Below are 13,034 nucleotides of genomic sequence, written 5' to 3'. Positions count from 1 at the left end.
GGAGAGAGAGAGAGAGAGCCTGAGCCTGTGCCTGTGCCACCTCGAAATTCGATAGCAGGCCAGCCGAGAAGGAGAAGGGGGCGGGGGTGTGTGCGGCCAGAAGGTGCCTGACAGGGCAGCGTGGGAGTTCATGGACAGGCAGAGCCTGAGATTTTTAACCCTTTTCTTGCATGATGGAAACCTTAGAAATGCTGATTCTCCTGTAGCTGAATGAGGAGAGAGATAAGAGATGAGATAAGAGGAAGGAAGAGAGAAGGGGAGAAGAATCTTAGGTGGGAGGAGATGATGGAGTGCCTTTTGGCTGGACTTTTCTTGTATAGCCATGGACAGAACCATTTTTTTTCCTGTGACACAGAGACTGCATTTAGGAGGGAGGCAATGGCTTGGAGCCGAGAGAGTGCAGTGACATTATGGGAGTGCATGAACAGAGACAGCAGATGAGGAGGGTGGTGGTTGGTGGCCTCGATCTTCAGTGGAGAAGATCTCTGTTCTTGAGACCCCTTGGCCCCAAGGGGTGAAATTTGGGAGGGACAGTTGTCCCAAAAGTGAGAGACTGTGCTCTTTTTGGAACTGGGCAAAGCACCTTTAAAAGGAAAACCCTAGAAGCAGCCCTGGCCCATGCGCAGTGGTGAGAGCGCTGTACATGGAAGGAAGATGTCATGGATGGCAATGATCTCCAGGCGGTGCCACGTGTGACAGGAAACACAAGAGGCCTCAACTGTGTTTCCAGGGGAAGCCTGTGGCACAAGGGGGACTCCTCACTCCTCGATGAACTGAGAATTGACTAGCTGAAGGGTGGTGATGGATTGAGAGTTGGTGATCTGAGGGATGGATATATTGGAAATTTGGTGGGGGGGTGGGAGGAGGAAATGTTTTTGGAAGGCTTTCATTCTTTCTGTGTGTTTCTTTTTACATATAGTTGTAGGTTAGTTAATAAAGTTTTCTCTTCTTTTATTTCTAAGTGGGGGCCTGCTTTGCTTATTCCTGGTCACATCTCACAGCAGACACCAGGGAGAATGTATTTTCATGGGGGCACTGGCATTGCGCTTGCGTCAAACCGTGACAGAGAACTATTTTTATTTTGAGCAGAACAGCTTAGGCCACCATCACATTATCATCTATTAAACAAAAAACACTTTATCGATTTCTTAGTTATATGCAGCCCACCTGTTTTAATTCAGGCAAAATTCCCACTTAAGTTAGGAATTTTCATATATTAAGGACTTGGTGACTTGGCCTTTGTTGCCAGCCCAAATCAATATTTATGGAAGTTTCAGATTGCTCAGACTTGTCCTTCTGCACAAGAGGGTGGGGAGTGTTTAGTTTACCCAAGGGGTTGATTATATACAAAAGCTGTTCTCAGATGTGGACAATGGCTCAGATTTCATAACACAATCACACCCTAACTCCTAATGCAACCCTGTTAATACCCTGTTCACTCTGTTTTACCACTGCTTCCATAGTTATGCTGTTGAGAGAAATTGGACAGATCAGTAAAATGCACAGATATTTTTAGATGGAACCTGTTTCGTGTTAGTGTGGCTATGCTGAACACGTCTCTGGAGATACACATTACAGCCATCTAATATGCCATGATGTCATAGGATAAAATCCAGTAAATCAAAACACAGTTACCACATAGGAGCAGCTGAAGAACTAGTTCCCAAGAAATCCCATATAATTCCTCTATTCCAAAGGCAGGAGGAGAGAAGAGGATCTGGAGCAGGCGTGTGAAGAGTGTCAAAACTCAGCAAGCACCATCACAGTTACAACAAAAGATCAATGTACAAAGAATCAAAGCTAGTTAACAGACAAAGCATCTGCAGAACAGCTGGGTTTGCAGTGCTGAGGCGTGTCATTTAACATGGAAATGGGAAGAAGCTGGGCAAATTCATCCTCCCAAAGATAGGGAGTCTTCCCTGGAAAAGAATTGTTTATTTTGCAATTAAAATGGGCATGTATTTGTTGATGCATATGAGCATTAACTTTATATTCATATTTACTTTAATCAGTAAACTGAGAGAAGTATGTGTAAACAATATAAATTTACTTTAAGACTTAATTTAAAGGAAATTGCATGCTAATCTGGAAACTATCAGAACAAATTTGTCAAATAACAGGCAGTCTTCCCTGTTTCTTGATGGCAAAAAGAACAGATCACTGCTAATAAACCTGCACTTGTCATTAGAAAAGCCCGAAGAGCTTTGTGGTTTAATAGCCCAAAATATGTAAAAAAATTATATTTTATTTGTCCACTTTGATTATCTGGCCTTGAAACTTTTGAATGAATTAAACTGTACCTCTGTTGCTCTATTAATACTGTCACATTATAATGCATATCTTTCAGTGACAATATCAGTCTGCTTATTAAAAAAACAACCAACTGAAAAAAAAAACAACAGAAACAAAATCTGCTGCAAAAATAAATGCAGGAGAAAGGAGAATAAGGCAGTTATGCACACAGTAAAATATATATTAAACCAAAAGAGAGATTTCAAATACAATTTCAGAGACATTAGCTTCAAAAGAAAAGCAAAAAGCTGAACCCATAATATGATTGATCCAAAATAAAAGGGAAACGAAATTTTATTTTTGTGAAGGATCTCAATGAAAATCAAACTACGATCTGGCTTCCAAATCTTTTGTTGTTTCTTGAATGTTTCAAGTAAAATTGGAACTTCCTGTGAGTGGAAAAACTTAATTAAGAGGCTGAAATAAAATATCTGATTCATTGACTGGGTAACAACAATAGTCATAAACAAGAAAAACAAGAAATGTTCAGAGTAGCAGGGCAGGAGACTTGCTGGCCTTTTCTTCATCTCTGGCTAATTTATTTGAGGAGACAAATGCCTGGCTTCATTTTCTTCAGGTTTGGGCTTGCAGGAGATGGTTCAGGTCACATGCAACAAAACAGAACATCCCTAATGGACCTATAAAGCCTGTTAAATTCAAAAAATGAGAGAAAGATGCTTATCTATTCCTCCATCTAGTTCATCAAAGAACTTAGAACAGCAGCCTCTGACTTTTAACAAATTTTATTTCTAAATTATCTTATTTTCATATTGCTTTTCAGTAGCAGGTGTGATTTTCTTCCCATGGAAAGCAGGAAACTCAGGACTATAGTTATATAATTTTGCATCCAAACAACAAAATCTTCCTCTGTCATCCTTATGGCTGAAGGCAGGTTCTGTAGTCTGTGTTTCAGCATTCATCACCTGTGCAGTTCTAGATGAACTACAGAATAACCAAACACAGCAGTAAACACAGAGCAGTTAGTAATCAGCAGAATGAGTGGAAGGAAAATACCAGAAAGTTTCAGAGAGAGAATGCATGTTCAAGAAGATGCTGCTACTTTGACAAGAGCAGATATATCTGCAGAAGGGAAGAGCTGGGCAGTCATGTTAATGGTTCTTGCAGCCTTGGCTCCAGACTAAAGACCGTGCTCTTTGTACCTACTGAACCCATACCTCCTGCCTTAGTATTAGCAAAACCTTATATTAAAAGTCAATGAGAGCACCAACTTCATGGGTCAGCAAATTCAAGTACATACATCAATTAGTCTTCTATACCTTATGATCACTCAGCAATATGTGTAATTCCTGTTCGCCTATCTAGTGACCTGTTGACACACGAAATATGAACAACTGGTGGCCAGTATAGAACCTTGTCTCATATCAGCCTGTGGTGAGAGAAAGACTTGGCCTTCCACATAATGAGAATGAAAACAGCAACTGGAGGTTATAAAAGCTGCCAAATCTCTACCTCCCTGCTGTCAGGAATCAGCTGATGTTGCCTTTTTAAGTTTCCAGGCCATCTGCTTGCTTCATTTGCATTTTCTCCCAGGTGTCAGCATACCAAATTTTAGAGCTATATTTAAAGTGGCACCTAAAATTATTCTTAATTTTCTTTTATTGGATATTTAGGTCAAGGCTATCATGATCAGTTTACTATTTTCTGGCATATCAGTCTAATGCATTGCTATGGGATTACCTAATCAAATCAATCATATTCACCTTTCATTTAAAAAGGCACTTCATCAGTGTGACTGTAAATCTATGGTCAACAATAGTTTCATCCGTACTGGAGAAGACAATAGTTTAGACAGACTCTTGCTCATTGCCCTGTGTTCCCTGTAAACTGAAAATTTATCTATTCTTTATCAGACTGGGAAAGTACAAGATATTTTGATTTGTGGCATGGAGGATGGAGATAAGTATGTGTTGAAGACCAAAAACTTCATAAATCATTAACACAGTTGACCACATCTTGTCAATTTGACATATTACTAATATAACCTAAGCTGAACTACCAGCTATCTTTGCGTTTGGGGTTCATGACAGATAGAATATTATTAATTATTTATGTCTTTTTTTCCATCTTGGTGCTGTGAAAGGTTTTTTGTCAAGCATATTGAAGCTTTTAAAATCTGAAAACCTGGGAAATTGCTTAAGGTTTCAAATATATAGGAAAGTTATATAGACTTGAATTACGTCAGTTAAATTATTCTGGTGACATGTGATTTTAAACTATTACTCCTCTTGTGAACATTCTTACTCTGGGCTAAAGAGGCTGATGTCACTTATGGTTAAGCTTAGCCAAAAAGCTACACACCATTTAGTATAAATGTGAATCCACCCAGGAAGACTTACTGAATCTGACTGGCATGAAAGGTCTTTTTATCAACACAGACATGCTTTACCCTCCTTCTGGAGGCTTTGACAGTAATGGATTTTATAAAAACCGCAGTTTTCCATTAATGCAGACTTTCTGGTTTGGTGGCAAGATAAACTCTGTCCCTCCTTCTGAAGTCACCCATCAACTTTTTTTTTTTTAATCACCATTGTCTCTTCAATAATACAAATGACAGTTGGCAAATTTATCTGCTGAAATATTTTGATGACCATTGACATGACTGTGTAGGAGAACAGTGTATAATTAGTCAGTCTGTAACAATAAAGATGATTTTTATAGCTACCAGATGGGTAGTTTATGTATGTTTAAATGTGTCCAGAATCTTTTGTAACAAATTGAACTTTGAATTCATGTTATCCTTTTAGATCATCAAGCGTTTTGCAAAATTAAAATAAAACACAGAGGACAGTAATAGTCTTCTGAGATAAAATAAGAGTGATTACAATGTAACTTACAATGTGTTTGAAACATGCATCTCAAGTTTTGGCAATGACATGGCAACTATACTGAGAAAAAATAGGAATGCACCTCATAAAAATTGCAATTTCATTGCCTTTACCAAAGCAAAGCTCATACAGATTGCAGTTCTGCAATAGTATTTTATTTATTTATTTTTTCCAGAATATTAACAGTTTATCTAATACTGCCAAATCTGCTAAATATTAAGCCTGAGAAATCATATTTCCTTCATGACAAATAATGCTGATTTTACATTTTGCGCTGCAAAGGAGGGAAGTTAACTTTACTTTCCTGCTTTTGCAGCAGGTACCACTAGAAATTAAAAGCTGTAGCCCTGCTCCAGGATTATACTGAGGCTTAAACTTCCAAAAGATTCTTTAAACTAATCTATTTTTTTTTAATTTTAAACCATTCTGTCACTGTTTTAATATGATGAGTATTATTTTGTGGAAAGCCTGCAAAAATAATCACATAAGGAATTATCTTTCCTGTAGCTTATTAAATTTCCAAAAAGAACACTATTCTGATTTTCATTATCAAGCAGTTTGCCTTCAAAACTGAGCATTTATTGGCATGTAAAAATGAAAATGAAGTTTTTATACAGCTTGAAGTATGTATCTATATATGCATATTTTTTAAATGAGCGTGAAAACACCAGGAGTGGCACACAGACTTGCTTCTTGTAATATAACCTGAATTATTTCCCCCACATGAATGCCTGTGTTGGAAGAAGATCTAACAAAAATGTATTGATATCCATAAATCATAAAAAGATGAGGAGGATCTGTCCCTGGTCTTCCTAGTGCCATTTCTATTTCAATGGATGATATACATTATGAGCCTAGTTTTTGAATATCAGGGGTCACAATAATGCATCCACTACTTTTGGAAATATATTGAACATTATATAGACAGATTAGCAACTGAGATCATCTGAGGGAGGAATTTGTTTTCCTAATATGCTGGTCTGTCTTGGAAGTGGCTTGCTTTAACAGAATATAAATACAACATGGAAGGTCAGTGTTTGGAGTATGGGTTTCTGTCTTTTTTTTTCCTTCATAATAAATCTCCATAAAGGTTACAGCTCACTTAATACCAGATATAGGCCAGAAAATCTTCTAAAATGAATTAATAACAATCAAAATAAATTAATAACAATCATTCCATTTTTTTCTACGCTTTACTAAACTATAATCTACTTCGATCATATAAGAAAATAGTAATGATAAAAGAAGGTATCAAAATAACAGAATTCCTCATCTTAGCAGGAAAGAAGGCCAACATACCTCCCAGAGAGGACAACATGCAATATCCCTCTGAATATTAGCAAAAAGTGAATAAAAATGAAGCCAATATTGTAGCACCAGCAAATGTGTGTGTGCATGTGTATGTATATCTATGCACATATTAACACACATACAATAATATTTATTGTAGGAAAACATTAGTGCATGGTGTTCACTTGTAGATTAATGATTGCCTGGTATAATTAATGACACTGACTCTACACTCTTCAGTTATGATGTCATTTATGGAAAGCATATGGGATCAATGGTGCCTGATTGATGGAATATTTGCAGGTTCAAGTATCCTTTTCTTTTCTGTTTTAATTTACTTTGAAAACAATGAAGGCAATGTGTTAGTTATATTTCTATTCCATTTATTCTTCATTTGTGTGAATACATTTCTACAGAACAATAATCAAATTCACATTCTATGTCTGGAGTATCATTTCCTTTATATGATAGAAATTAGAGAAGTGGAGTAAGTTAATGCACTAGAAACATGTCAGATGATTACATTATATACAGGCCTTAATAACATTCAAACACATATAAAATTCTTTCTTTTCCAAGTGAAAACATGGATATCAAACCAAAAGAAAAATCTCACATAATATACATTTAAAATGTCCCTTAATGTATTCACTTCTTGTTGGCATTATCTGGAACATATGTGAAGCAGTTTACAGAATGGATGTTGTCCTGACACATATAATATTTTTAGTATCATTTTTAAAAGGATGTGGAGAGTTGCTGTCTTGAACTCAATGAAAAGAAACTAGAAATTGAGTCAGGGAATGGAATGCACATTCATGAATTTCATTGAAGAATGGCAGTTAGGAGAGATGTCCCTTTCTTTTCCCTAACTAGGATGTTTGCCCATACCACTGACATAAACCTCTGACTCCTTCATGAAATAGAATTGTATGGACTTCCTAATCAATAGATCTATTAGGAAACCTAAATATCTTTACCCTTTTTGTTTTACTGAAACCCTTAAATTTGTCCATCTTGTCAAAGCAAGCTGTTTGGGAGAAGGAAAATATTAACACAACTGAACTGATCTATTTTTTATATCTTCCTTAAGTGATGGAAAATGTTTAAAATTGAAATGTAAAAAATTTCATATATATAAAAAATTCCATATGATATCATGTCTGACATTGTATCTGATATCCAGTGACACCTGATAATATATCAAATAGTTTTGTCTTGATTTTTATTAAGAAGTTTTGATTCCTAATGCCAATGAAGGAATTAGGCTGTGTCTTCTATTTGTTCCTTTGCCTGTGTTTTAGGCTGTTTTCTACTTGTTCCCTTAGCATTAGGTGTTTAATTTCCAGTAGTTTACCACTATGTTCTGGGTGCCTCACAGAGCATTTCAGACACCTGTGTGCACTAATTTTGTTCTTTTATCTGATTTTAGGAACTGTAAGGACAAACTGATCAAAGAACGAAAGGCTTAGCTCCCTTAAATGCAGTCTGCCTATAATACTGATTAAGAAAAGGACTCAGTAAATAGTGAAATTCTCTGAAAGGAAATGAGACTGATTAAAAGTTCTCTGTAAATCAGGGCCTCAGCCTCATAATTGTAAGCATTTTTGATTTCTTTATGAGGAAGCAGTGGTGGTGGAAATACACATTAAGGTTTTTTGCTTTCTCCAGAACACACGCCCAACAGCAAAGTAACTGCTGTTAGTTGGTCTGCATGTGTTGGCCAATAAACCAACGCTTCCTGCCCGAGATTCCTGGCTAGAATGGACAGCACTGGGTCCAGCAGGCATGAGTTCAAATTTGGTATCAAATTCACTTATCTAATTATATTACATAGTTTGTGTTGTAAAATACAAAAATTATTCTTCAGTTTTGCAGTGTTCTTAATTACTTTGAAAACCATAATACTGCTGCAGAACTGCACTGTCCCTTCTCTGCTATCACTGTATAAATAAGTACTAGAGGATGCCTCACAGAAACTATATTTTAATGAATTAGAAGAATAACACCATGAATTTTAAATTCATGGTCTATTTCTTTTTGTCACATATTTTAAATGCTGTCTGTCATCTAGGGGATTTTAGCTTTTAAATGATTTCTAAACAGCTTCTATAAAAGGCAGCAAAACAAGAAATATCTGCTCTTGCATTGCAAGGAATATTTTTGACTTTTAAATGAAACATGGCAACAAAATCTGAAAATCTATTTACATGTATTTGTGGATTTCAAAAGTCAAAGGATATTGTCATTATGAGCCTTAACACAAAGGGCTTTGGTATAAATTCAAGAAAAAAAAAGGAAGAAGTCAAAACAAAATGTAAATCCAGGGATAGGGCATGGAATTGTTTTGGTTAAAAAATTAGAAGTATTTGTGGCAAACCATTCATATTATGAAATTATGTTTGGTTAGAAGAATGTTTTTACTCTAGATTAAAATCCTGTCAGCCTTTCAGTGTAGTAATTTGCCTAGATGCCTGGATCCAGCTTGTCAAGTTTCATTTGCTTACAAGGAGAAACTAAATTTGTCATCCATCTGAAACAGCTAACTGGCAAGAAGCAGCTGAATTTGATGGAAGGATAGAGAGCAGAAAATCTGAAACACAAAGGAAAAAAATTCCCCTTCCTTTAGCAAGTCTGCTTCCTCCTCAACAGACCTGATCTGTCATAAGGCTTTTATAGCATAATCTTTGGCAATAGACAGAACATAAAGCTCATAAAAGCCTCCCATATAAGCAAGTAGAAAACTGGAAAAATACAGCTTGATTATGTTTTTTCCTGAAAAGAGCATAATGTGAAATAAAAAAATGTGTCTTTCTGGGATTTTAGTTTTGTTGCTTTCTGATTTTACATGTAATTTTTTTCTGTTTCAAGAGAAAAACAAAACAAATACAAACAAACAAACAAACAAATTAAAGCCCCAGCAAAACCAGTAGGGACCATGTCCTAAACATTTTAGTTTCTGAGAAAAGACTAGTATTTTTCATGCACATCTTTTTTTTTTTTGTTAAAATCAATAGAGGTTTCAAAAGTGTATCAGGAAGAAGATAGCACTTACTGGTACTTAGAACAAAACTAGACAGTATGAAAAGGATTCTTGCTGCTGAAACAACTTTTTAATCATAGTCTCCTTGCCTCAGATCAGACCCTTTTTGCTCATTTTAAAGTAAAATAGTCTTTTCCACAACTCTTGTGTTTCTTTTTGTGTTCAAAAGCTGTGTTAACTTACACTATATCTTAGTGCACCATACTGTATCTGCCATTCATCATGTCTTGCATGGATTTGTCTCCACTTCCCAAGGCTTTTAGAAGAATCTCAGTGTATTCAGTATCTCTTCATGTCAGAGCCATTTTTTTGTTTTGAATCATCTGTGTCTTCTTACAGATTTTCATTTCTCTCTGCAATATCCATTTTGAATTTTGAGCCCCAGTGAATTTTCTTAGTGATATAGACCTGAGTTTTCAGATGTGTCATTTGCTCAGGTGAGAGTCCTTGTCATACACAGACTTGACTATACCTCTGCAGTATTATCTTCATGTGATACAGAATATAAAAAATAATCCAGAAATAGTGAAGTATCAAGTACAACATGATAAAGAAGGCATAAGAGTAATTAAAAATATTCTAACATGGGCAAGTTTTCTGTGCGAAATATTTAACACAAATATTCAATAATACATCAGAAGGCATGTACTGGGTATTTGCATCATGCTTATATTGATCAAAAGGGTTTATTTCCAAAAGCAAGTAATACAAACTGTGTAAATTCCTGAGATGCTACATACATGGTTGTGATCTAATAGAATTACTTGAGCACTGTGCTAATAATGCCAAGGTTGTGTGTTTGATCCTTATTTGGGCTGTTCACTTAAGAGACGGACTTGATGATCCCATCTGGGTCCCTCCAACTCAGAATATTCTGTGATTCTGTGACTTTTCAGAGATGTGGCTGGGACATGTCAGCCAGGCCTAGTTTATGAAATTGCTTAGGAATGGTAAATGTAAAACTAGCTGGAGACAGTTCCATAATGGATATTTCTTGTTCCATTCACAAGGTTACATGCCAAAAGACAGTAAGAAATGATCAAACTGTTGGTGAATATTTGACATAATGTGCAGTTCCTTTGTATGTTGCTCCAATACCAGATCTTGGCTCCTTATTGAGGTGTGAATATTTCAGTTCTGATGAATAGACACTTTCATCTGATGTTTTTGGTTGCTTCATGCTGAAGTGAAATGCGTGACTGAACATTTGCAAGATTTGGCATCAAGAGTATAAAGGTCTCCCCGCGCAATAGACTAAGATACATGAAACACAGATGACATCATTCTTGAGCTTCCAGCCAGTTTCCAGATAAATCTTGTGGAACATATCCAGGAAGTGAGTGCCTATGATCAGCTAAATATTCTTTCTTGCCAGTGTTTTCTCTCTGACTATAAAACTGGCAGAGACTCAGGAAGTCTTAATGTGGTTTTCATGTCAGGTGAAGAGAAATAAATAGACTGTTTGAATGTTTGAGTCAAAGGGCATTATAATGATATTTAAGCAGACTATCTGAACTAAACTGTTTTGGTCCAACTAGTGGAATGTTATCTTGTATCTTGAACAGTTATAAAAGGTCATTCAGGGAACTAGAGGCACTGATGTACAGATGAAACCTGCTAGGATTCTGACCTCTAAGAACATGACCACAGGTTGGAAGGAGTCTCACAGAGGCCACAAAAACACTTTTTCACCAACATCATATGAGACCTTTTTAAAATAAATGTCTTCTCTGTTTTCGTCTCTAAACTGAAATTAATTTATTTATTCCAAATTTTTTTTTACTAAGCTGTGTCATTTAAAATTTTTAGCTCTTCTTTCAAAAATTTCCCATTTTTAAAAATATCTGTGAACAATAAGGGTCAAAAGTAGACCCTGTGGATGACCACACCTGAGAAAACTTGCAGACTTCTTTCTGTACATGCACGTTCTCCGGTAGCATTATGGAGTTGATATCATGTATCACACGACTGGGTTTTTGTCTTATTTACACATACATAGATACTTTTGCTTCTTTGTATTAGTTGATTCAAGTTCATATTCTTAAACATAGCTCTTTAAATTCTCCTTTATGTTGTATATTGGGGATTTTTTATTCGAAGTCTAAATTTTAAAAGATCATATTATGATCCTCTCTTCAATACCTTACAATCCTTCTAAAACCAGCCTAGTTTGATGTAAAAAGGTATAATTTTTCTGTCTGCTACAACAACTATGGAATTTTCAAAAATGTTGACCTAAGCATGACCTAAAATACATCTGCACTTTGCCTGTCCTTCTTCTGTGCTTGTGAGCGATAGACTTAACTGTCCTTTTATATTTCAGATTTAGTACAAATCTTGACTATCCTTTACATCATGTCAGTGATTGTGTTGAAGTAGGGACTTTCATACTGAACACTCTTGAGCAGTCTGTATTGACTGTGTCCTACTGTTACTATTTCTTTATGGTTTTGTTAATTGCAAATTGTTTAATAACTTGTTATATTGAAGGAGAGAAAGTTATGCCAGCTAGTCTGTTATTTCCAGTGTTCTTCCTTGTTCCTTTCTTTTTTGCTTTCTCTTTCCTGTGAAGGTGGAAGCGTGAAGATTTTGAATATTTCAAACATCCTGATTAATTTGTTACTATTTAGGAGTCGTAGTAATTAATGAACTTTCCTCTCCCTTTACTTTTATCTTCCTTTTAACATATAAGTAGAATTTTTTTTCCTGCTTATTTTTTGTATTCTCTACTGATTGGAGCTTAGATTACATTTCAGCATTTATGGTTTTGTCTCTATTCACTTACTGTATTTCTTGAGCATTTTGACTAATTTCTTTTGTATCATACCTTTTTGATCTTTCAGGTCCTTTAACAGCTCCAGATGTCACTACATTTTATTAAAATTTCTTGTGTGATTAAGCTTATAGGTCACATCTTCCTCTTAAAGAACACTTTCGAGAATGACCTGTCATAGATTCAAATAGTTCAGAACTGGATTTGGGTTTTTTTCAAAATTACGAAATATCCTCAGTCTCCTGTTTGGAAGAACATGTTTATTTGATGTCTGTGTACTGTGTTGAGCAGACAGCAGTGAGTTTTGCAGTCTGCTTGCTAAATTTTATTTGCTTAACAAATATTAGCTGCAGAAGAGAAGCACACATCAATTTCAAGTATTTTGATAAGGTCTCCATAGCTTTGCTCCTGTAGACGTTTGTAGTGTATTAAAAAAAACCCTAAAAAAACTTTTTATTGTAGAAATTTATACTGATATAAAATCTGAAAAATATACAATTGGATTGTTCTTTTCTGGCACAATTTCTTTAAACTAAAAAACATTTTAAAAAACGCTTGATTGTTTGAAAGGGATCTGAGGAGAGCATTATGTTAAAAATATTTATAATAATGATTAGTATATGTCTATAAATAGTAAGAATTACCTGTAGAGATTTCCTAATGTATTTAAACCAATTACCAGGAAATGCCAGGTAGGAGAAACCAGTATTTTTTACAGGCTTTTATTATTCTGTTCTGCTGTGTGCTCTGTGTCAGCAAACAAACACAGATCTATCTTCAAATTATTCAA

This window comes from Geospiza fortis, unplaced genomic scaffold (assembly GCF_000277835.1).
Source record: "Geospiza fortis unplaced genomic scaffold, GeoFor_1.0 scaffold166, whole genome shotgun sequence".
NCBI lineage: Eukaryota > Metazoa > Chordata > Aves > Passeriformes > Thraupidae > Geospiza > Geospiza fortis.
Note: the sequence above shows the minus strand (reverse complement) of the source record.